Here is a 25,041-nt window from a genome sequence, read left to right as displayed (position 1 = left end):
GTTTCTCCCCCATTTCCCCAGATAGATTGTCAAATTTCAATTCGTTATTTTATCGTCCATGTGATATTGTTTGATTATTGTTAGTTTTGGTTTGAATTTCCTGTAACTCGTAATTAATTAATCGTTTTCTGCCCTTGTGTGTGGCCTTGTAGTTGTACCCCCGTCGGTGTTTTGTTAACTTAAGTGTGTTTTGCTTGGCTCTTGGTTTTTTCCCTTCTACCCCGAACATAATACTGTCTAACGTTCTAATTCCCCACCCCCCACCCCCCAAAAAAAAAACAAAAAAAAAAAACATTTATTTTCTTTTCTCCACGTGTACTGTTGTCTCATCCTGTATTTTCTGTCCAGGTGTGCTGTTCGCCCCACCCCCATTATCTCCTTGCCATCCACCGTTTGCCCTGTTCACGTGACTCGTGGTGGTCCCTCTCGGCTCTCCCCCCGTTGGTATTTTTGTGCATATAAGATTGTTCATAGTTCTGTTTAAATATTTTTAAATATGTTTAACCTTTCCCCTTCTGTTTTTTATTCAGTGGTATATTACAACACGCTGTTTTTCTTCCTATTTAAAAGGCTTTTCTCAATTTCCTCTCCAACTCATTCCACTTCAAAAAAAAGAAATTCAATATCTTATACGTCTCCCTCACTACATGGTCTAAATTCACATTCATTCCATCCCTCCTCCATCATCCTGAACCGGATTGCTAACTTGAAAATCACAACAAACCCAATTTGTTATCAATGTTCGTCTTTCATTAATCATCCACTTTCTAAACTCCCCTCTTGCCCCTCCCATCCAAATCCCCCCCCTTGCACCTACACTCCGAAACTTCCCCCTTGCCCCTCCACTCTTAAACTCCCCCCTTGCCCCTCCACTCCTGAACTCCCCCCTTGCCCTTCCCCTCCTAAACTTCCCCTTTGCCCCTCCCCTCCTAATCCCCCCCCTTGCCCCTCCACTCCTGATCTCCCCCCTTTCCCCTTCCCTCCAAAACTCCCCCCTTGCCCCTCCCCTCCTAAACTCCCCCCTCACTCCTCCCCTTCAAAACTCCCCCCCAATCCCTCCCATTCAATTCTCCCCCCATACCATTCCTCTCCAATTCTCTCTCCTCCCCCCTCCTCCTCCAAGCTGCCTCCTCCCCACTTCGTCTCCCTTCTATCTCATACCTCCACCCCCCCAAACCTTCTACTTTCCTCTGCCCCCCCTCAAACAACCCCTCACTGTGCCGCATCCCTTCACCAGCAAACCTTTCATCCTCCTCATCCTTCCCTTTCTTGGAACTCTTCTGCAACATCTGAAACACTATCAACTGCTCTCCCTACCTCCCCCTCTCATCCTTCATCTTACCCTACTCCTCCCCTCCCCTGTCCTGTACCCGATGCTCCCCCTCTCTCTTCATTAACGGTATGGACCTCAAACATCCGGGGCCTTCGCTCAAACCTGACTGATCTCTCCATACAGGTTGCTTCTGACAATCCAGACTTGATCTGCTTAACAGAGACTTTCCTCCTTCAAGATGTCTCTGATTCCTTAATATCTCTTCCTGGTTACTCCCTCCTCCGGTATGATAGACCTGAGCCTCGGCCTGGTGGTGGGGTGGCTATCTTTGTCAAAAACTCTCTTCCTCACTCTCCTTGCACTGCTCTCTTTCCTCCGCACCCGCAGGAGTACCTCTGGTTACGGCTTCCTCTCCGCTCTCACCTTTTGTTCATATGTGTTCTGTACCGTCCCCCAAACAGTGATGACTCCATCTACATTTCAATGTCTGACAACATGGACCAACTTCTATCCACTCATCCCAACTCTCTCTTCCTCATATGTGGTGACTTCAACTGTCATCATGCCACCTGGTTGGGTGTGGGTTCCTCTCTCACTAGTCATGGCACCTCAGCAAAGGACTTCTGTGACTCACTGGGATTGACACAATCTGTCAATTTCCCGACCCGGATCTCAGCCAATGGAGTATCTTCTCTTCTAGACTTGGTTATGACAAACTTCCCTGCTAATGTCTGCTGCTCTTCTTCTGCTCCAATCGGTTCTTCTGATCATGTGCTTGTCAAAGTGGACATCTCTCTGGCCATTCTCAGAGAGCCTCCTCAGCGTCGACGAGTCTGGCATTTCACTCAGGCCGACTGGGACGGTCTTCAAGCAGCCATCAATCGTCTGGATTGGTCTCCCATCTCCACTGCCTCTGACATCAATTCTTCCTGGGAATTCTTCCAAAGCAAACTGATCTCTCTCATGCACAGATTTATCCCATCTCGCCTTCAATTGTCTTACCCTTCCTCCCGTCCATGGTACACTGAATCTTGTGGTGAGGCAGTTGCCCTGAAACAACTTGCCTTTGCCTCTTGGAAGGCTAATCCAACTGAAGGAAATCTCAGTTCCTTCCACCAAGCTCGGAACAAGTGTGTGTCTACCCTCAGGAGTGCCAGGAAGCACTATCTCTCCTCACTCAAGAATGAACTCTCAAACCTGTCTCCTTCCTCCAAATCCTGGTGGCGTCTGGTCAAATCCGTTTCTGGTGTTTGTTCCCCCTCCATCCCCTCCCTTACCTCAAATGGCCACACAGTTGACATCGCACGTGACAAAGCCGAATGCCTCAACTCTGTGTTCGCCTCGAAATCCTTAGTCCCAAACCCATCTCTCTCTGTTCCCACCTTTCCCAGTCGAACCCAAATGCTCCTGGACTCTGTGTCCTTCTCTCCTGACAAGGTGGAGGAGTTTTTGTCAAACCTCGACTCTGATTCTGCAACTGGACCAGACGGCATCAGCCCACGGGTCCTAAAATCCTGCTCTGCCGCTCTATCTCACCCTCTCTCTGTTCTTTTCACCCTATCTTTTGCTCAAGGTCATCTGCCAGCATCCTGGAAATCAGCTAACATTACCGCTTTACACAAAAAAGGTGCAAAAACAGATCCTTGCAACTACAGACCAATCAGCCTGCTCCCAATTATCAGCAAAGTCATGGAATCCATCATTGCTTCGGATATGAAATCTTTCCTCTTCTCCAATGGCTTGATCTCTGATCATCAATTTGGTTTCAGACCAGGTCACTCTACTCTGGACATGCTGCTTCTGCTGTCTCAACAATGGATGGAGGTCCTGAATGCCAAACAGGAAATCAGAGCTGTCTCCCTTGACATATCAAGGGCCTTTGATACGGTCTGGCACCCAGCTCTGCTCACCAAACTCTCCTCCTATGGTATCCATGGAAATCTCCATGCATGGCTTGCGGACTTCCTCTCTGGTCGTAGTCAACGTGTGGCCCTGAATGGATTTCTCTCATCTCCCCTTCCTGTTCAGGCTGGAGTTCCCCAAGGAAGTGTTCTGGGCCCTGTGCTTTTTCTGGTCTTCATCAATGATCTCTCTGACTCTCTTGAAAATCCTCTCCATCTCTTTGCTGATGACTCCACTCTCTGTCGCTCCATTCCTCATCCCTCAGATCGGCAGTCTGCAGCCTCCTCACTCTCTGCAGACCTGGACAAAATCACAGACTGGGCAAACAAGTGGAACATGTCTTTCAATCCTGACAAATCTCACACTCTTAGGATGTCTCTCCGAAAAGACCGACTGGACAACCCTCCCATCTACTTTCTGAATAATCCTCTCCAAGAAGTTCTGTCACTCAAGCTTTTGGGTCTCACTATCTGCCATGATCTTTCCTGGGAAAACCACATTTCCAAGCTGGCCTCCAAAGCCAGTCGCCGACTGGGCGTCCTCCGTCGTGCGAAGTCCTTCCTTGGCACACCTGAGCTCCTCACCACATAAAAGGCTTTAATCCGCAGCTCAATGGAGTACTGCTCTCCCCTCTGGGCTGGTGCTCCTGCCTCACACCTAGCTCGTCTTCACGCTGTTGAAACCAAAGCGTTCAAAATCATTGGAATCTCCCGCGATGACGCTATCTCCGAGGGCCTTTCACTTAATCACCGCAGGCAGGATGGTGGTCTTTCCGTCTTCTACCGACTCCTCTCCGGCCTTGCTCCCCCAGCTCTCTCTGGGCTCTGTCCCCCAAATTTTCCTGCAGGTCGCACAAGATCTGCCTGCAACCCTCTTATGGTTAAACTGCCAAAATCAAGACTCTCTGCTCACCTTCACTCCTTCATTCCTCTTTTCTCCCGCCTCTGGAACAAACTCCCTCACTCTCTTCAATCCCACTCCTCCCTCCAGGTCTTTAAAACGGCTGTTCACCACCATCTCTTATCTTCCCCAATCCAAAACCTTGATCTTTTCTACCCCCGCTAATTTCACCCCAAATCCACTTTTTTGAGGTGTCTTTTGACTTCTTTCCTGGAAGTCCTTGGTGTCCTTGCGTTTTATACCTATCCTGCCTCCCCCCAGGCCCTCTCCCTCCAAAAACATCTCCCGATGTCCCTGCTCTCAAATGTTGTGTTTGTGTGCTTCCTCCCCTTCTCTCCCCATCTTGTCGACCGCTCCCCTTTTTATATACTTTGTTTGCTTGTTTGTTTGATTTGTTTGTTTGATAAATGTTAGCTCTTTCACGAGCCTCGACTCTGTATACAAAAAAAAAAACAGCAACAAAAAAAACCTTTGTGAGATGACTATCTTGAAAAATAAGCGAAGTACCAACTTCTAATTTGGTGTGTGGGTGTATCTCGGCATAAGGAAGAACGCTATTGGAAATTGGGTCGCCAGGTCAAAATCCAAGATGGCCGCCACCATATATATGTCTGAACCTTGTGAGCGAAATATCTTGAAAAATAAGCGAAGTACCAACTTCTAATCTGGTGTGTGGGTGTATCTAGGCAAAAGCAAGAAGGCTGTTTAAAATTGGGTCGCCACGTGAAATTCCAAGATGACCGCCGCCATGTATGTCTGAACCTTGTGAGATGAATATCTTGAAAAATAAGCGAAGTACCAACTTCTAATTTGGTGTGTGGGTGTATCTCGGCAAAAGGAAGACCACTATTGTAAATTGGGTTGCCACGTCAAACTCCAAGATGGCCGCCACCATATATATGTTTGAACCTTGTGAGTGAAATATCTTGGAAAATAAGCAAAGTACCAACTTCTAATCTGGTGTTTGGGTGTATCTAGGCACAAGGAAGAACGCTATTGAAAATTGGGTCGCCATGTCAAAATCCAAGATGGCCGCCGCCATGTATGTCTGAACTTTGTGAGCGGAATATCTTGAAAAATAAGCGAAGTACCACCTTCTAATCTGGTGTGTGGGTGTATCTAGGCATAAGGAAGAACGCTATTGAAAATTGGGTCGCCACGTCAAAATCCAAGATGGCCGCCTCCATGTATGTCTGAACCTTGTGAGCGAAATATCATATCATAGCATGTTTTCTGCGTCTTCCACTTTGTCAACTCACATCACTTCACCGACGGGGACCTAGGCGTAACGCTTGTTGGTTTCATGCTTTAGCATTCGCCGTATCTGCATTGCCTGTTTGCTTCTGACCTTCCCACCCGTGCATGGCACGGGTATCTCACTAGTTTGATCTCTGAAAGTTTGATGAAAGCCCGCTTGGAGTTTGCAAAAAAGCACCTAAAGGACTCTCAGACTGTGAGAAACAAGACTCTGTGGGCTTTCATGTGTCTTTCACTGAGGATAGGCTTCCGTCTGGCCACTCTGCCATGAAGCCCAGATCGGTGGAGTGTTGCAGTGATGGTTGTCCTTCTGGTAGTTTCTCCCATCTCCACACAGGATCTCTGGAGCTCAGCCAGAGTGACCATCGGGTTCTTGGTCACCTCTCTTACCAAGGCCCTTCTCCCCCGATTGCTCAGTTTGGCCGGGCGGCCAGCTCTAGGAAGAGTCCTGATTGTTCCAAACTTCTTCCATTTAAGAATTACTAGGGCATGCCCGTACTATATATATATCTAAAATTATATCTCCCCCCTCTATTTACATGAAATGGTTTGGTCCATTCGCAAAGCCAAAGCGAACGGCTTGCGAGTACGGTGACAATCCCCCCCCTCTATTTACATGAAATGGTTTGGTCCATTCGCAAAGCCAAAGCGAACGGCTTGCGAGTACGGTAGAACCCCCCCCCTCTATTTACATGAAATGGTTTGGTCCATTCGCAAAGCCAAAGCGAACGGCTTGCGAGTACGGGTAAATAAATCGCCATAGCTCGGTAACTACTTCTCCGATTAATATGAAACCTTGAAAAGGCACATCCTCAGGTCCCCAGCAATATACCTGGCAAGTTTCAAGTATATCGGACCCGTGGTTGTCGAGAAACAGCGGTCACAGACAAACGACACACACACATACACACACACATACACACACACATACACACACACATACACACACACATACACACAGAGATTACTGGAATTATAGATAGATGGAGGCCACTGTGCTCTTGGGAACCTTCAATGCAGCAGAATTTTTTTTGTCGGCTTCCCCAAATCTGTGCCTCGACACAATCCTGTCTCTGAGCTCTACAGGCAGTTCCTTTGACCTCATGGCTTGGTTTTTGCTCTGATATGCATTGTCAGCTGTGAGACCTTATATAGACAGGTGTGTGCCTTTCCAAATCATGTCCAATCAATTGAATTTACCACAGGTGGACTCCAATCAAGGTGTAGAAACATCTCAAAGATGATCAATAGAAATGGGAGGCACCTGAGCTAAATTTCAAGTGTCATAGCAAAGGGTCTGAATACTTATGTCAATGTGATATTTCAGTTTTTTATTTTTAATAAATTTGCAAAACTTTCTAAAATGCTGTTTTCTCTTTGTCATTATGGGGTATTGAGTGGATTGATGAGGGAAAAAATGAATTTAAACGATTTCAGCATAAGGCTGCAACATAACAAAATGTGAAAAAAGTGGAGGGGTCTGACTGCACTGTGTATGTATATATATATGTATGTATATATATATATATATATATATATATATATATATATATATATATATATATATATATATATATATATATATATATATATATATATATTGTTACGGACCGCGGATAAGATGTTCGTTTTGCCGAGCGGAGGCCCCGCGGCCCTAACAGTTACCCTGACTAACCCGATTCCCGAACGTTGGCCGGATCGCGCCACAGATATTCAATAGGGAAAAGACTAAAGCGACACGGATGTGAAGAAGAAGAAGACAAAAAGGTTGGAAATACGAATATAATTTATTTTCTATTTACACCCAAAAATAACCAAGGAGAAGGAAAGATAATAAAATAATATACAGAAGATTTTAGAGACACAGTGCAACGCTAGCTTATACGAGCTTAATTAAATACCCAGGGACAAAACAAACAGAACAAACTCATGTACACAAGAAGGATGGAAAGGCAGAAGGTGGATGGCTGGAGGGAAAGGAAGGTCCACTGGTACTGCAGCACGATCGGCGCGTTTGGCAGCCGCCGTTCCTTCGCGGCCCTGCTCAAAACCGCCGTCCAGGCCCCAAGCGGCGGTTGTTGCTGCTGTGGCCGCCGCTGCTGCTGCTGTTGTCTGCTGCTGCTGGCGAGCAAGGCGACGAATAGCAGGCTTTGTGCTTCCCTGGATGATGATCTCCTTAATGTTCTCTATGTTCTTTTGCTCACATGCCAGCCTCGGACTCTGCTCGGAAAAGCACCAGCTCGGGAACAAACATCGGCCCACTTGATCAGCCGTTGCTGTGTACAAAGCTTCCTTGGGTGATCTCAATGTACTCTTGTCAAAGCTCATCTGCTTGGGGAGCGTCCCGCGGCGGGTTATATAGGCCCCGCCCCTCAACCTTCGCGAACCTCCTTGATGTTTCTCTCCACACCCTCTCCAAGTCCAACCCCTTGTTCGTGGTTGGTTGAGTGGGGCTGACTCACTCCTCCCCTCTATGACGAGGTGGGGACCCGCCTTTCTTCCCCGATCCGAGCACATGTTCAATGGTGGTTTTGGAGGGGATGTAATTTGCAATCGAGGCTTGGCAATGATGAAAGGGGAACGTGAAAGGAAGGGGATCTACTCTTATTTAATGCAGTGCAATGGAGTGTCATCTTAATGGAAAACAAGGCCTCACCCTAATACACATAATAAAGATATATCTATCAACCAGGGGGGAAATCTATGATTGGCTAACGTGTATGCTTTATGGAATTAACTACGGGAACGCCCTTTGACCTTTATACAACACTGGAGGCAGGAGGGTCCAGACGAAAGCAATATTAATACAACACACAATAAAAAAAATACAATCCTCATATCCACAACAATATATATATATATATATATATATATATATATATATATATATATATATATATATATATATATATATATATACATATACACACAGACTTGGCATTTAATATGGAATATTTTTTTTGTGGGGGTGAACTTACTTTTCAAGATGACTTAGAAACAAAAGTTCATTGGAATTATGTTGAAATTATTCTAGATTTTGTTAATGTGACTTTTAAAAGAAACAAAAACCACATTTGACATTTCGAAGCAAATAAATTGATCCTTGAAAGTGATGTAAACTGATATCGAACTCAATTCGCGGACAGTACTGTGTTAAACTTCTGTACGTTTTCCAGAAGTATCTCTTTATTTTGCACATTAGCCAAAAAAAATTTCAACAAAAACAAAAGCTAAATTATGACTGGGATTACGGACCGTAAAATTACCGTTCAGTACTTCGTGTAACCCCCACGAGCATTCAGGAGAGCACGTACACGTCGAGGCATGCTGTTCACGAGATTTGCCAAGGTTTGGACAGGAATCGCTTGCCATGCAGTGACAATAGCCTGCTGCAATTCAAGCACAGAGGTCGGCTGCTGGTCCAAGTGGTCGATTTGACGCGTTAGTTCTGCCCACAAGTTCTCCATCAGATTCATATCCGGGGACATGGCAGGCCACTCCATATGCTCTACACCACGGTCAGCAAGAAAGTGTTGGATCATGCGAGCACGATGAGGCCGTGCATTGTCATCTTGGAAGACAAAGTTTCCTCGAAAGGCTGCCCGAGCAAATGGAAGCAATGTTTCTTCCAGAATGACCCTGTACTTGAACTGGTTCAGGTTTCCATTCAGAACAACCAGGTCAGTTTTGCCCCCTGCATGAAAAGCAGCCCAAACGGTCACCCCACCACCTCCAGCTTGGACTCTTGGCACTATACAATCTTCATTGTGGGCTTCATGCGCTTGTCTGCGCACTCGGACGCGGCCATCTTGACGATAGACCAGAAATCTAGACTCGTCATTGAAGGTCACGTGATTCCAGTGTCCTGGCTGCCATTGACGGTGCTCTCTGGCCCACTGCAATCGGCGCTGGCTGTGTTGTCTGGTTCTCAGGGGACGCCTGGCACGATAGCCTGCTTGAACCAGTCGTTGGTTGACTAGCCTTCTGGATACAGGCACATTTGTCAGTTGTGCCACTCAGCCCGAAGCCGATTAGCTGACTTGGTACGGCCATTGCAGACTAACAGGTGCAGCTGGCGATCATCTCTCCTTGTGGTTCTGCGTGGACGTCCTGGCCTCGGTACTGGAGTAGGGACACCCCTCTGAGCATTTCGTTTCAGGATCTTTGACACCTGACCTTGAGTGATGCCATACTGCCGAGCAATAGCACGCTCTTTCATGCCGTAATTTCGTAAAGCCACCACTCCATGACAGTCTCGTTGACGGACCATCTCCAGAGGAAGCGGCAATAACTTTTATAGACGTGCAGCAGTTGTTTTCCACTAATACAGAACGCAACAACCCTTATATACCCGATTGTGAAGCCAATCGTCAAATGTACCTGTCCTTACATTTTGTCACGCCACCTGTGATATCATCCTGTTATTGACTTCTTGCTGCGAAAGACAATCAGTGACATGGTTCTTTCAACAAAGACATCACCGAAGGGTAAAATAAACTCACCAGATTGATATACTGAGTTCAGAAAGTAAACCCGTCAAGGAAAAAAAAATATTCCATATTAAATGCCAAGTCTGTGTGTATATATATACAGTATATATATATATATATATATATGTATGTATGTATGTATGTATGTATGTATGTATATATATATATATATGTATGTATGTATATATATATATATATATGTATGTATGTATATATATATATATATATATATATATATATATATATATATATATATATATATATATATATATATATATATATATATATATATATATATACTTAATATAATATAATATTGTTGCGGGTTCGCCACCGGCCTTCTCCCCTCACCATAGTCCCCTTGTCTTTGACTGACCAGGCGCGACCCGAGGCCTATGACGTCCCTTCCGGACAGCGTGAAATAGGGTATCAGGACCAAATTCGCTATTACCTAAATACTCGCGCTGCCCTGAAGCGAGGAGACAAGCCTTGCACGAACCACGTGTGTTGATACGCCGAGCGGTTGCGTACACGCGATCCGCGCCGTTATCACTTACTCGACCCCGATTCAAGCGGTTCTTATTTGTACCACGCTTAGTCAATGGAGAAATCACAAAGGCGATCGAATTGGAAAGCAAAGGAATAACAGGTTTAATTATTATTACACGTATGTGCAGTACAGGATGAAGAGACACAGCGCAGCTTATACAGTCTTATTCTTAATCCCAAGGACACGGGCCCGGTTTCACACACACACTCACACGGGGATTGCAGATGGCAGGACGATGTTCACCAGCGCGTCCAGGGATGGCTTCCGTGCAGCTCTCTCTCTCTGGTCCACGGCACGTCCCGTGTAGATGGAAGGAGGAGAAGGCAGGAGCTCGCCGCGTGTCGTCTGTACGGAGCGGGTTATCACAGGGCGAATTGGTAGGGAGTGGACTTTGACGCGGCTGGTGGTTATTCACTTGCGGCTATGGCCGCGCTTACTCGCGTGGGTGAAAAGCGCAATATGCGTTACCGGCGCGCCTGGCTGCGCCCGCGTACTTCGTACAGTTCCACGCCTCTTCTTCTCTCTCTCTGCGCCAGTCCTCCACAACAACGCGCGTATCCCCAACAAGTCCTTTGCAACGCTCTCCACTTGCGAGTCCTATTCCTTTCGCCACCGCCATTCAAGTCCTGCTGATAATACCTCTTACCACGCTGTAAGTCCTATCGCGCCACTGGTGCAAGTCAAGTCCTCCTCCCGACAAGTCCTCACGAGGGCTTTGCACAGCGCGTTATATAGGCATGCCCCGCGAACCTTCTCGAACTCACCAGACGCGCTTTACCACGCCCTCTCACGCCATTCCGCTGGAGCCCTGATTGGCTGGTGGCTCTTACCGTCAGCGCCTCCGCCGCTCCCGATCTCAACGCCGCTCACCCCGACCCCACGCTCCTCCTTCTCAGGCCTACCTCGTGTTACTCGACTAGTGGTCAGCCGAATGGGACGCGGGATCAATTACGCCCATAGAGGTAGAATTGCGCCCATCCCATATTACGCCCATAGAGGTAGAATTGGAGGTGGGACGCAAAATGAATGGATGACCTATTCTCATGTCTTTACACAAGGCGGGCACTAAGAGGGGAAATGGCCAATTCTTACACATACTAAGACATAACTATACGACAAATGGGCCTATATGTTGCTCATGTGACTAACTATGGGGGGCAAATCTTTAACCTTTAATGCCTTTAATGTGCCAATCTCAAAACCGCAGCACTGACCCCCTCCCTTGCCATTCTCGTCCCCGAGTCGAACCCACACAAGTGAGAACGACCGGTTTTGAGAAAGGTTTGGGACTAGTTTTTAAATTACGTGTGACACTTAGATGTGGTTCCCCTCTAACATTTAATCTAACTCCCTGTATGTGACAGTTTTACAACACTAGATATGTCCCACCTACTGCGTTGTGTAACTAACTAACAGACTCACACCCACAGTTAACCGAATTGCGGAATTGTTTTGAAACTAAACATAAAGCCCGTAGGTAGCATCTTATTTACAACACTAAACCTAATTATTTACATCTCTATAACCCAGGACCTGTTCTTTTGTGGAAAGAAAGTTGGAGGGGAGAAAACACATAAATGCACCAATACACATTACACATGTCATATTTGCTGCTTGGCTGCATCTTCTTGCTTCCTGCTTCATCTTCGGTGTGCAATAATAAAAAAAACTTAAAGGTCTCTTTCCTGGCACGCCAGAATACAATGTACAAACCGTGTCCGTTTTTATTGCCAGCAGGGCCAATTTCATGTGGTCCGACTGCGTGACATCGACGCCACAACCAGTGGTCCGCAGGTGCAAGGTAAGTTTGCAGCAAATGACTGCTCAACAAAAAGGCAAGGACACAGAACGTGTGGTCCATAATGTGTATTGTGGTGCAGCAAAAATGCAGCAGGGTGCCGCACAAGTGTAGCCAGTTGCAGCTGCACAGTTCAGTGTTCCTGCACACGTCCCCTCCAAAATGGGTCCATGGGTGGGGAGGAAGACAAAGCACAGTTAACAAAGGAAAGGACGCAAAGGTACACATCAATACGAGGCAATGCAACATGAGGGGCGCGGGAGAGCGAGCAGAGCAAGCTCGTCCCTAACCGTTCGTAACCCCCCATGTCAGCTACACTACAGTACCCTTACCCCTCCCTGTATTTACACTTTACAAATTAGTCTCTACGTCCTGTCTCCCATATCCCCCTCTAAACCAAATTCGTTTCCAATCCCTCCCAAGAAGGAAGAGATGGAATGAACACATTGTCAAATCACGTCGAGATGCGTCTCACCCACTCAAATCGTTCACAAAACCTGGTGTGGAGTTCCGTCTCCCTTGGTGAGTGGATGTGGATGGTGCGAAGAGACTTCCTCATCCTAACTACACTAGTTACATTAACTCAGTTAAACTACCCGGGGTCTTGCCCTGCCAATTCAATTGGCCATCGTTACACTATGTGGTTCTAAAAACCAATTCCCATTGACCATCCTGTGGTGCTCTTCCAAATTTGGGTCTCACTCCCCAATTTTTCACACTGTGCCTTTGCACAATTTCCGGGCTGGGTCGTGTGGCTCCACTAGCAGGTCTACCTACCTGCGCACCTCTGCCACTGAAGTCGCCACCCGAGCTTACCTTGCTCCTTGCAACTACCCTAAATCGGGGAAGGCCCCTCATGGCTCTCTCACCCCTCTGATGCCCTCTCTGGCATTGGGCTACCCGGGTCCTTCTCCTAGATCCTCGGGCTCCACTGAACACTACTCTGACTGGCTCCCAGAGCCTACCTGCGGCCTCACCTGGCTGACAGACTACCAGTGGCGGAGTGCACCAATAAGAATACGCACCAACAAAGCCCACACGCCCAGCCATTCCACAGACTCATGCACCCATCCAAGCACTTACTGCTACTTCCTGCACCACAGTTGTCAATATCCAACAATTTACCTAAACCCTCTACCTAACTTTAAACTACCCTCCCCGGGTATTTGTGAAGGGGTCCATCTCCCCTCATTCACTCCTTCGCACCATGCATTCCACACCTTTTATTTCACACCCAGCATTCCACACCACTCATTCCACACCATTTATTCCACACACCAAGCTCTCTTGCACACCTCTTGTGCTCTCACAATCCTTTTCCCACTTGCACACCATGCAAGTCAATTCACTCAACACAATTCTACTTGTCCGCAATACACCACTCATACACCACCTCTGGTTATCCCCAACCAATTCCTCATTTGCGCCTCAATCTCAAGCTCATCCTCACACACAAAATTTCTCCACACTACTACACACACAGCATCATCTAACTAGCTGTTCCCCCTAATACTCATGCTTTCCCGTCTTCCCTTACACTAAGCACTTCCCTCGTCATTATCATCCTTCTAATCTCTCTACGTCCCCTCTACCTGTACCAATGTCGCTACTTAAATCTTGTGTCTCCTACTGTCATTTACTAAATCCCTAACAATATCCTAGCCTGCCCTCGGCTAGTTTTCACTGCCATCCCCATAATCTATTGCTCATGTGCCCCCAATGAGGGATGGTAAAACGACCATCCCTCCACACCGGGCACCATTCGCCATCACTACTGCCATTCGTCCACTATACTCGAGCCTCTCGGTGCGGAAATACATTTTCGTCATCACAGCTCGGCTTCGAAAAGCCGAGCAATGCATGCGGGTGGTTGGTCTACTGTTGGTTGGGTCCGTCCGGCATTTTCGATTCAGGGGAGGAGGTTTTGTTGGGCCAAGGTTCCAGGCACCATCCCTGCGCGGAGCCTTTCGGTCCCCGGCACGATGGCCCAGCCGCCCACGGTCGGAGCACCAGGCCCGTCAGGGGGCGAAGTTCCGACCTCTCCTATCCCCCCCCCCCCCCCTCGAACCATGCCGATCGCCTTTCCCGCCAAGGCGCGGCACCGACCATACAGGGCGGGGCCCGGCACGAATCGTGCACGCCACCGCGGCGCCGATCCCCGCTGCACACAAAGCACCCCGCGCACCGAGGGCTCACGTCGGCTATCCGTCGCCCTAAACGCTGCCCCGGTGTGCGTCGATGCCCGAGTCGCATTCTCACACCCACACGCGACCCACTCCTCTCTCACACACCCAGACGCCCCCATACACTCCATTACTGCACTCTCCTGTGCACACTCTTCTCTTGCACACTCAGGTGCACACCACTCAGGCGCACTCACGCCGCTCACCACACTCCATTACCACACATCCTCACGCACACTCTCTTGTTACACCCTCAGTAACAACCACGGGTGTGCACTCTTCTGGTACACACCCAGTCAGCGCACACTTACCCATGGGTGTGCACTCTCCTGTCGCACACCCAATCACGTGCTCTGGTGTGCCTCCTCTCTCACTATTGGCCATTGCACACTCTGTATCGCACTCTGTTTCACACTCTTCCCACATACACTCCGTTATACACTCGCGCTTCGGTGCCGTTTGCACATGCGCGCCATTCACCCTCACACATCGCACCACGGACCTTCCACGAGCGCCCGGGTTACGTCGCGATCCCAAGCGCACCAAAAATCTTTTCGCGCCAAACATTTTCACGCCATACATGCTCCTACTCACCTTCGGGATTCTCTTCTCCGCCAGCACCTGCAAACCTTTATTGGGATTACCAAGCACAGCATCACAATGCGAACACGGACTTTGTGCGGATTCCATTTTTTCCTCCCGCGATAATTCCTCTATACCGGCCGTCTCTTCGGCCCCAATTTCAATTATAACCATTTCATTGTCCTCGACGACCGCCGGCGCCAATAAAATTTCATCTTCCAATTCGACCTTCCCCGGCGCTCCCGACATTCCTTTATTCAATTCGACGGCCGTCGGCTCTTCTACACCCCGAGTCGCGATCTCTACCTAGTGCGGTGGCTTAACAACTTTAATGTTACCAGCCGGACAAAAGTCCCAAATTTGGTATGGAGCTTCGTTTGGACCGATCAATTGATTTTAGCCTAGGAGCCATCCTGATGGTTTCAGATTTTCGAAGATGGCGGCCAAAATTCAAAATGCCACCAGCAAAATGGAAATATCATATATCTCTGGCTGTAGAAGTCACAGATAGACAAATGAGGTATCAAATCAGTGGTTTTTGAGGTCAGTGAAACTGATTCAGGGAAAGGTACATTGCATATGTCACTTATTTTCAAGATGGCGTCCAAAATCCAACATAGCCACCAAAAAAATTAAAATAATGATATGATATTCATTCAAATGTGGCATCAGACCAGTATTTTTGCTGTGACTGACCTTATGATCTGGTAGAACATTTACACTGGCAAAGAGATGTACAAGGGAGATTAGCCTTCCTACATTTGCACACTGTACAATCTCTTTTGCAGCCGCATTTGATAAATTCTCTGCAAGCACGAGAAGCTTCGGGAATTGTTGTCCAGACAGGTTCCCAAGATTCGGCGACTTTTTTCCAAGCATATCCAGCTGGACTTGGAAGTTTTTGTTGTGCTGGTAACCATGCTGGTAACCCAGATGCCCGCCTGGTACACTGCCCTCTTTGTGTGCTGCAGAAGTGCATTCTGAGTAGGTGGAATTTTGTCTACAGCTTGACTCTTCTGGGAGAGTACTTGCATCATACGTGCATTGTTTACATTGGTCAAATTGCTTGTTTTGTCATACACTATGATAACTAGTCGCTCGATCTTCTTAAATGTTTCAGATTCCAAATCAACATGCTCAAATGGATGTGTGGCCAGGTGTATGAAAACATTTGTGATTGCATCATATACATGCCATGCTTGCCAGAATGATTTCTTTCCCTTCCTTCGAAATGCTGACGTGGTATCACATCCTAAGAAGGCGTGGAACATGGGTAGGGACCTTGATTTAGGTTCACCGAGGCGTGCACAGATGGCATTGATACTGTAATGTGTGTAGTTCTTTCCCACACCGTAGGCTACCCATAGGTCTACATCTGAATTAATATGTGAAAGATCATGAAACATGCCAGTAAGAACAACAACAATGTCTGTGTCCACGGTGCGCACTTGGACAATTTTTGAACCATTCTCCAATGCATGCTTCACGTGAACCACGATCCTCGTGTCGGCCTCCTCCTGATTGCACATGGACATTTCGATCTCAGTTCCAATGCATATAACATTCTCTCCAGCTGTGATGTATACCGAACTGCCTGCGGGACAGTTGAACTCTGCCACCTTTGAGGAAAGAAATTCAAACTTCTTTCTTGTTGATAGGATCACGGAGGAAGTCATTCCAGTTTGTTGGCAGCTTCGTGTCACCAGATACCTTTCTGCGCGTTCCTTTCCCTCGTTTTTCCCTGGTTGACTCCTTCAAACTGTTCGGTATGTATGTATCCCACACAAGGTCCAATCGTTTGGTGGTCTCTAGCTGTCGTTCCAGGTAGGGAATGAATACATTGTCTGCATATTCGTGGAATGTTCTGACATGTGTTACAGGCAAGCAGTGCACAATCACAGCACCGTCCAGGACTTTGCAGTCAAATGATGCAGGTGGCTCTGTCTGGTTCGGCTCCTCGATGCATTGCAACAATTGAGATTTTGTACCTGGCAGGTTCAGCTTGCCAAAGTCAGACAGGGAAGGAGGATATGACTGAACCTCATGTGCGAAGAAGTCATTGATATCACCATCCCTATTTTGCAAGGAGATGTATAACTGTCCGAAGAGTGCCATATTGTTCTCAAGCACTTTTACTTTCTTGCCATCCTTGGATTTAGCTTTGACTTTTGTCGAGAATAAGGGTAGCGAATTCTTTGACATCGGATTGTGTATGGAGCGAGTGCGATCCACAAGGACTGTTGTCACATAGTCTTGATACTTTTTCGTACCAATGTCTTCCAGTGTACGGATTGTATTCACTACGGTCTCACTCGTGCAGTTACGACTGTCAAGAGTTACTAACTCGGGAAAATCATCCAGGAAAGGATTGCCCATCTTTTGTATGACTTTAGATAGGCTATCAACCTGTTGCTGGAACGCTTTCTGTGTGGCGAGTCCCTGTTCATGGTGCTCGAAATTCGTAGGGTTTTCCGGGTCATCATCAAGAATATATTCATTCTCGAACTGCTTCATGAGTCTGGCGAGTTCTGGTCCAGAGGTCATCCAACGTTTGAAGGCGACTGGATTTTCAGTTAGTCCCACTGCACCACCGGAACCCTTCACAACTTTGTTTTCCTGCTCGTGCGCTTGATCAACGGGTATAGCAGAATATCTGTGGGTTGACTTCGAGATTACCCAGTGATGGCGAGTCTCAAATTCATCTCTGATTGGTTTCGGCAGAGATTTCATGTCTCTGATATGGACGGACAGCCACCTAGCATAGTTCACATGATCTAATGCGAAAAACAAAGGTACGAGCTCCTCCAGAACGCTAATGTACAGTGTGAAGTTCCTCTCCCGGTGGGCTCTTACAAATATGAGAATGAGGATCTCATATTGCATAATCAAATCCCAGAACTTGAACGTGGGACAGTTTTTACACATTCTCTCACGCCAGTTATTAAAACTGTCGTTATCATTCGCACCGCTGGGATCCTGGTTGAATGCCTCGACGATAAGCTTCTTAAGGGTCAAAAGTGTAACTTGGTGAGCGTGTCTAGTTCTGGTCAGGTGAGCTGTTTTCAGGAATGAATCAGCAATTCCAGATGAGGCTACCTCAGCTTCAGTAAGGGCTGCTGTCCACCCGGAGCCCTGTAACAAATCTCCAACAGTGTTCCATAAAGCCATCTCAATGTGCAATCCTCCCATCATAACCACATGCACTTTCTCTCCATACGTATCTGGCCATTTCCATTGTACGTACTTGGCGAGCGTAAACAACGGCTGATCAAATGTTGTGACTGGGATTTGTCCTGGGTTAAGGTACTCTGTTGCTTGCCTTTGGACATCCATGCCATGTTTAATCATTGCAGGTGTGGCTGACTTTTCATAAAACAGAGGAAGTAGTGCACATACAGCTGACGGCTCTACTGTCACCTCTTGCTTAGAGGCATGATAGGCAGACCATGTAAGCGAATTATCCTTGCTCAGTTCCGTATCATTGACAAGTTGAAGACCATGTTCTATCCAGCCATATTCGTCACGTCTTGCATCTGGTAAAACAGATTTGATGGGTTGAACATTATTCTGTGGAACAGCAACATCGGTGGTCTTCAGCGAAACAGCAGGAACAGAGGCATAACTGTCTGGAAGCGAATGAGTCTGTGACCCAGATGGTGGTATAGCAACAGGCTGTCTAGTCACACCAGGTTCCCTCTCACTTGGGAATTGGAAAAGACTTATTCCCATGCCGTGGAAAGATGTCTTTGACGTGGTTGAGCTCGGAATATGGTGGAGATTGTCAAGAGCTCCTACAGTGAAGAGACCTTTCCGAAGAATAGTCGGAGCTACTGCACCATCATCTTGAAACCTCTCGCATACAGCTGTGGCGAGCCAGTCTTCAAGCTGCATCACCCTGTCGTAGGAAACACTGATACCCATTGTATGTAACTGTTGGATGATTTTCTTGCTCCTAGTCAGCGCATGTATATTGAGGCCAATATAAATTGTTCGCGGAGGTTCTCGGTCAAGAGTGTGCCGGACTTTCACAGGCGAATTAGGTTTCCTTTTCTTGACGTTGTAGATGATGTTTTGCCCAATAGTTAGGCACACTTGTGACTCATTACTCTCTTGGTCTTTCAGATTAGGACCATTGAGAATCATGGAGACGAGAAATTTCAGACTAGAGGGTAATGAGTTCTCCTGACAACCTGGTGGAAACTGGCCAGTGAATTTGAATCCTTCATGATGGAAGATATCTTTTCTAACGATGTTTGCCGCGCGTGCCAGAATCAGGGCATCTTCTGAAAAGTCACGCTTTTTCATAGCATCTTTTATCATGTCTTTCATTCCCTCTTTGAATATTAGAACGATGCCCCGCCCATCATGTTGCACTTGTGCATCAGAAAATCGTTCAAGTAACTGTTCCTTCAATCTGGTTTTGTTGATGGTCTTTTTGATGCCCAACGCCTCAAGCCGATTCACGTACAGTGAGTGTAACTCGGATAATTTGAAGATGAAAGTCCCGGCATTAACAGACATTTCAATGTAACTGGTGAGTTCAACAAATGCTCTAGACTCATTCATTACGTCATCAATGTTTACTGTTGCATGGTGTAACTGTCTCATGTGACTGCTATACCGATTTCTAAGGTTAGTCAAACATTTTAGATGATACTTCGCATCCATAGCTATGAGATCTCCACCAACAATCCTCGCAAGTAGTTGGGTATCTCGCAGTTCGTTGATCATAGCTCTTAGACTGGCATCCATATCATATGTTGAAACCAGATGGAGGTCACCTTCATCTGCGCCTTTCTCGCAAAACAAACCGTCGAATCATGGTTATTGTCCGGCGCTTAATTTGTTGTCTACCATCGGGATTGGATTTCTTTCGCTTTCTTGCTCTTGCCAGTTTCTCATTGTTGAATTTTAAATGACACGATTTATGCCACAATGCAGAATTGTTCACAAGTTCGTCAACACTTTGATCACTCCCAAACTTCAGTTCAGTTGGGAGCTGATCAATCTCGCGGAAATGTTCGACATTACTCAAGAATGACTGGTAGGCAGATGTCTTATTATCAGCGTTTGGTCCTGGACTGAGAAGTGGACATTTGAACTGTTCATCTGTTTCTTGTTGGCAGATAATGCAGCGACTAAAGTCTACAGGTAGCTCCATGTTGATTTATCTGAAAAGACACAAATAGATAATTTCTGTTAATACTCTCATATCATCATTTTAACTAGCAATAGTACCCGTCTACGACGGATAGTACCCGTCATGCGTCATCAAAGCATGGTGTTTGTAAATAAACCATATGACGTGAGGGTGTGACGCGTATCCGGGTCACCGAACCCCCGCAAAGTAACGTAACTTTCCCCGTACCCCCCGAATTAGGATAGAAATCGAAAAAAACGGCCCACATTGACACGGTCAAAAACGATATCTATAGGTGTGCAAAGTGTCAAGTTAATCCATCCTTCGATGCCTGAGCCTTAGGCAAACAAACTTTTGAAGTCCTTGCATTATAGTATGATTTTCCTTGGCGACCAGATTGGATTTTGGACGCCATCTTGAAAATAAGTGACATATGAAATGTACCTTTCCCTGAATCAGTTTCACTGACCTCAAAAACCCCTGATTTGATACCACATTTGTCTATCTGTGACTTCTACAGCCAGAGATATATGATATTTCTGTTTTGCTGGCGGCATTTTGAATTTTGGCCGCCATCTTAGAAAATCTGAAACGGTCAGGATGGCTCCTAGGCTAAAATCAATTGATAGGTCCAAACGAAGCTCCATACCAAATTTGGGACTTTTGTCCGGCTTGTAACATTACGCCTAAAAATTGTTGCTAAGCCACCTGACTAACCCCCTCGGTCAACTTGACTACGCTCTGCTCTACCCCGCTCTCTATGCGTTCCTCGTGCCGCGTTACCACGTCACGTACCTTTGTTACCTCTTCGCTCGACCTGCGCCCAAAGTCTTCCCCCATTTTTTTAATGTTCTGGGTGAATTTGTCACTTTGGGTGTCCATCTTACCTTTTTTTTATTTTATTTCATTCATGATTTGCACCATGAAGGTGCTCATAGGATTGCATGTCCATAACCCCCACTTGCGCAGTGGGCGTGGCCCTCGCTGCCACGTGCGAGGCGCCGCCATTTTCTACGCCTGGTACCTCTTCTGCCGCACCCTCATCAATTGCCTCCTCCCTTTCTCCCAATTCGTCCCGGGGGTCCTGGGTTATTGATTCTACTTCCTCTACCTCATCATTTACCCCCACCGGCATCCGATCGCTTTGGCTAGCCATGGTACAAATTTAATTTAGATTGTAATAATAAAAAAAACTAAATTTCGGTTGCTCGTAATTTTGGGCAAATTTGTCCAAAAAAAATTGGTTTGGGTTCCAAATCTCACTCCTGACACCAAATCTTGCGGGTTCACTGCTGGCCTCCCCTTACGAAGGGGGGATTAGTCCCCTTGTCTTTGACTGACCAGGCGCGACCCGAGGCCTATGACGTCCCTTCCGGACAGCGTGAAATAGGGTATCAGGACCAAATTTGCTATTACCTAAATACTCGCGCTGCCTTGAAGTGAGGAGACAAGCCTCGCACGAACCACGTGTATTGATTCGCCGAGCGGTTGCGTACACGCGATCCGCGCCATTATCACTTACTAGACCCCGATTCAAGCGGTTCTTATTCGTACCACGCTTAGTCAATGGAGAAATCACAAAGGCGATCGAATTGGAAAGCAAAGGAATAACAGGTTTAATTATTATTTCACGTATGTACAGTACAGGATGAAGAGACACAGCGCAGCTTATACAGTCTTATTCTTAATCCCAAGGACACGGGCCCGTCTCACACACACACTCACACGGGGATTGCAGATGGCAGGACGATGTTCACCAGCGCGTCCAGGGATGGCTTCCGTGCAGCTCTCTCTCTCTCCGGTCCCCGGCACGTCCCGTGTAGATGGAAGGAGGAGAAGGCAGGAGCTCGCTGCGTGTCGTCTGTACGGAGCGGGTTATCACGGGGCGAATTGGTAGGGAGCGGACTTTGACGCGGCTGGTGGTTATTCACTTGCGGCTATGGCCGCGTTTACTCGCGTGTGTGAAAAGCGCAATATGTGTTACCGGCGCGCCTGGCTGCGCCCGCGTACTTCGTACAGTTCAACGCCTCTTCTTCTCTCTCTCTCTCTCTGCGCAAGTCCTCCACAACAACGCGCGTATCCCCAACAAGTCCTTTGCAACGCTCTCCACTTGCGAGTCCTATTCCTTTCGCCACCGCCGTTCAAGTCCTGCTGATAATTCCTCTTACCACGCTGTAAGTCCTATCGCACCACTGGTGCAAGTCAAGTCCTCCTCCCGACAAGTCCTCACGAGGGCTTTGCGCAGCGCGTTATATAGGCACGCCCCACGAACCTTCTCGAACTCACCAGATGCGCATTACCGCGCCCTCTCACGCCATGCCGCTAGAGCCCTGATTGGCTGGTGGCTCTTACCGTCATCGCCTCCGCCGCTCCGATCTCAACGCCGCTCACCCCGACCCCGCACTCCTCCTCAGGCCTACCTCGTGTTACTCGACTAGTGGTCAGCCGAGTGGGGCGCGGGATCAATTACGCCTATAGAGGTAGAATTGCGCCCATCCCATATTACGCCCATAGAGGTAGAATTGGAGGTGGGACGCAAAATGAATGGAGGACCTATTCTCATGTCTTTACACAACGCAGGCACTAAGAGGGGAAATGGCCTATTCTTACACATACTAAGACATAACTATACTACAAATGGGCCTATATGTTGCTCACGTGACTAACTATGGGGGGCAAACCTGAGCTCCTCACCACATACAAGGCTTTCATCCGCAGCTCTATGGAATACTGCTCTCCCCTCTGGTCTGGTGCTCCTGCCTCACACCTAGCTCATCTTCACGCTGTTGAAACCAAAGCGTTCAGAATCATTGGAATCTCCCGCGATGAAGCTAACTCCAAGGGCCTTTCACTCACTCACCGCAGGCAGGTTGGTGGTCTTTCCGTCTTCTACCGACTCCTCTCTGGCCTTGCCCCCCCCAGCTCTCTCTGGGCTCTGTCCCCCAAATATTCCTACAGGTCGCACAAGATCTGCCTGCAACCCTCTTATGGTTAAACTGCCAAAATCAAGACTTTCTGCTCACCTTCACTCCTTCATTCCTCTTTTCTCCCGCCTCTGGAACAAACTCCCTCACACTCTTCAATCCCACTCCACCCTCCAGGTCTTTAAAACAGCTGTTCACCACCATCTCTTATCCTCCCCCATCCAAAACCTTGATCTTTTCTACCCCCGCTAATTTCGGTCCCCTTGTGTTTTATACCTCTCTTCCCCCCCCCCCCCTCCCCTTCCCACGCCTCCTGCCCCCAAGCCCTCTCCCTCCCACACTTCTCCCTGCTCTCAAATGTTGTGGTTGTGTGCTTCCCCTTCTCTCCCCATCTTGTCTTCCGCTCCCTCTTTTTGTATATTTTGTTTGTCTGGTTGATTTGTTTGTGAAATAAATGTTCGCTCTTTCACGAGCCTCGATTCAGTATACAAAAAAAAACAAAAAAAACAAACCTTTAACCTTTAATGCCTTCAATGTGCCAATCTCAAAACCGCAGCAATATAATATAATATAATATAATATAATATAATATTGTTATGTCGGTGGGGTTGTGACACACACACATATATATATATATATATATATATATATATATATATATATATATATATATATATATATATATATATATATATATATATATATATATATATATATATATATGTGTGTGTAGATCTGCGTTGGTATTATGCTCCGGCTGTCGTGATAGGGAACCCCAGATGTAATACGTTCTGCTTGGCGGTTTGTTCGTGTTAGTGTATCTTTGTGATCATACAAGGATGATCGTTGTCTTAGACTTAGATAGAGTCGGGATTATGTTAATTCCCCAATGTGTCAAACCTGTGATCATTCCATTGTCCCATATGGCAACGCACCTAGACACTATTTAGGAATCAATCCCCATTAGCGCATACACTAATAACAAATCCCCCCTCCCCCTCCCGCAAGGAAACTGACTGGAAGAACAGACAGGAAGCACCCATGCATTACCCCGACTTGAAGACAAACGTTGCTCAGGCAGGCGGAGGCCACGCCCACCTTGCGAAGGATTGGTTGAGAGGGGGCGGTCTGATTGGTAGGGAGGGCCGGTGACGCCAGGTGACGAGCGACAAAACGACTCGCGAGCCGACATTTTCGACTTCTCTTGACTCTTCTCGTTCTGGATCCCATAGCGAGCGGTCGCATTTTGGCTCTGTCAGCATCGACGTCCCCTTTTCTTCACTCTGTTTTTGGACTGCTCGCTTGCGCTTGGACCTTCCACCTGCCATGGACTTCCCTTACGTTCCGCTGGATTGTCTTGCCTTCGGACTTTGGTGGAGAGATAGTTGAGCGAGCACGAAAGGTTGGGTTCTCAGTGCGAGCGATGGGCGTACCAGCACGGCTTGCCACTGCAGCATGGAGAGGCAGGGGTGAGGCTTGCCGCTCTGCAGCGTACGCGGGCCTAGCAGCGTGCGAACTAGGGCGCGAGAGGCCTTATCGAGGCCTAGTGAACGGGGGCGCGTCGGGGGCTTGTTCCAGCCAACCGGAGCCACGTCGGACGACTGTGCTCGGAGCCTGACGATCCCTGACACTGCAGCAAGACAGAGCTAAGCCAGCACAAACACACACCTGACGCGTTTCTTTTATTATCTCCCCATTTGTCCGTGTTCTAAGTCTGTGTGTTGGAGCGCTCATTCAGGGGTTTAATAACCGTCGCGTTCATTGTTCTCGGGGTCCGGCAATAGAGCCGTGTTTATTTTGATACATAAAATAGTGTTCGTTGAGTTTATTCGTTGCATAGTGAAATCCGCCATTGAATAACGCCTCAAAGTAATCTCAATTGGTCATCCGTGGGTGCTCCGTCTTACTAGAGCCATCCACAGTACAATATACACACACACACACACACACACACACACACACACACACACACACACACACACACACACACACACACACACACACACAGTTATACATACACACACACACACACACATACACAC

The 25,041-nt window shown here is 47.3% G+C and overlaps 1 protein-coding gene across 1 annotated transcript in view; it reads left to right on the top strand.

The window, feature by feature from the left end:
* Positions 1 to 25,041, top strand: part of SETX (senataxin) — a 163,824-nt gene that overhangs the window by 54,094 nt on the left and 84,689 nt on the right. The window lies entirely within an intron of this gene.

Source organism: Myxine glutinosa, chromosome 3 (assembly GCF_964187855.1).
Source record: "Myxine glutinosa chromosome 3, kmMyxGlut1.1, whole genome shotgun sequence".
Taxonomy (NCBI): Eukaryota; Metazoa; Chordata; class Myxini; order Myxiniformes; family Myxinidae; genus Myxine; species Myxine glutinosa.
Note: the sequence above shows the minus strand (reverse complement) of the source record. Positions and strands in the feature narration are given on the sequence as shown.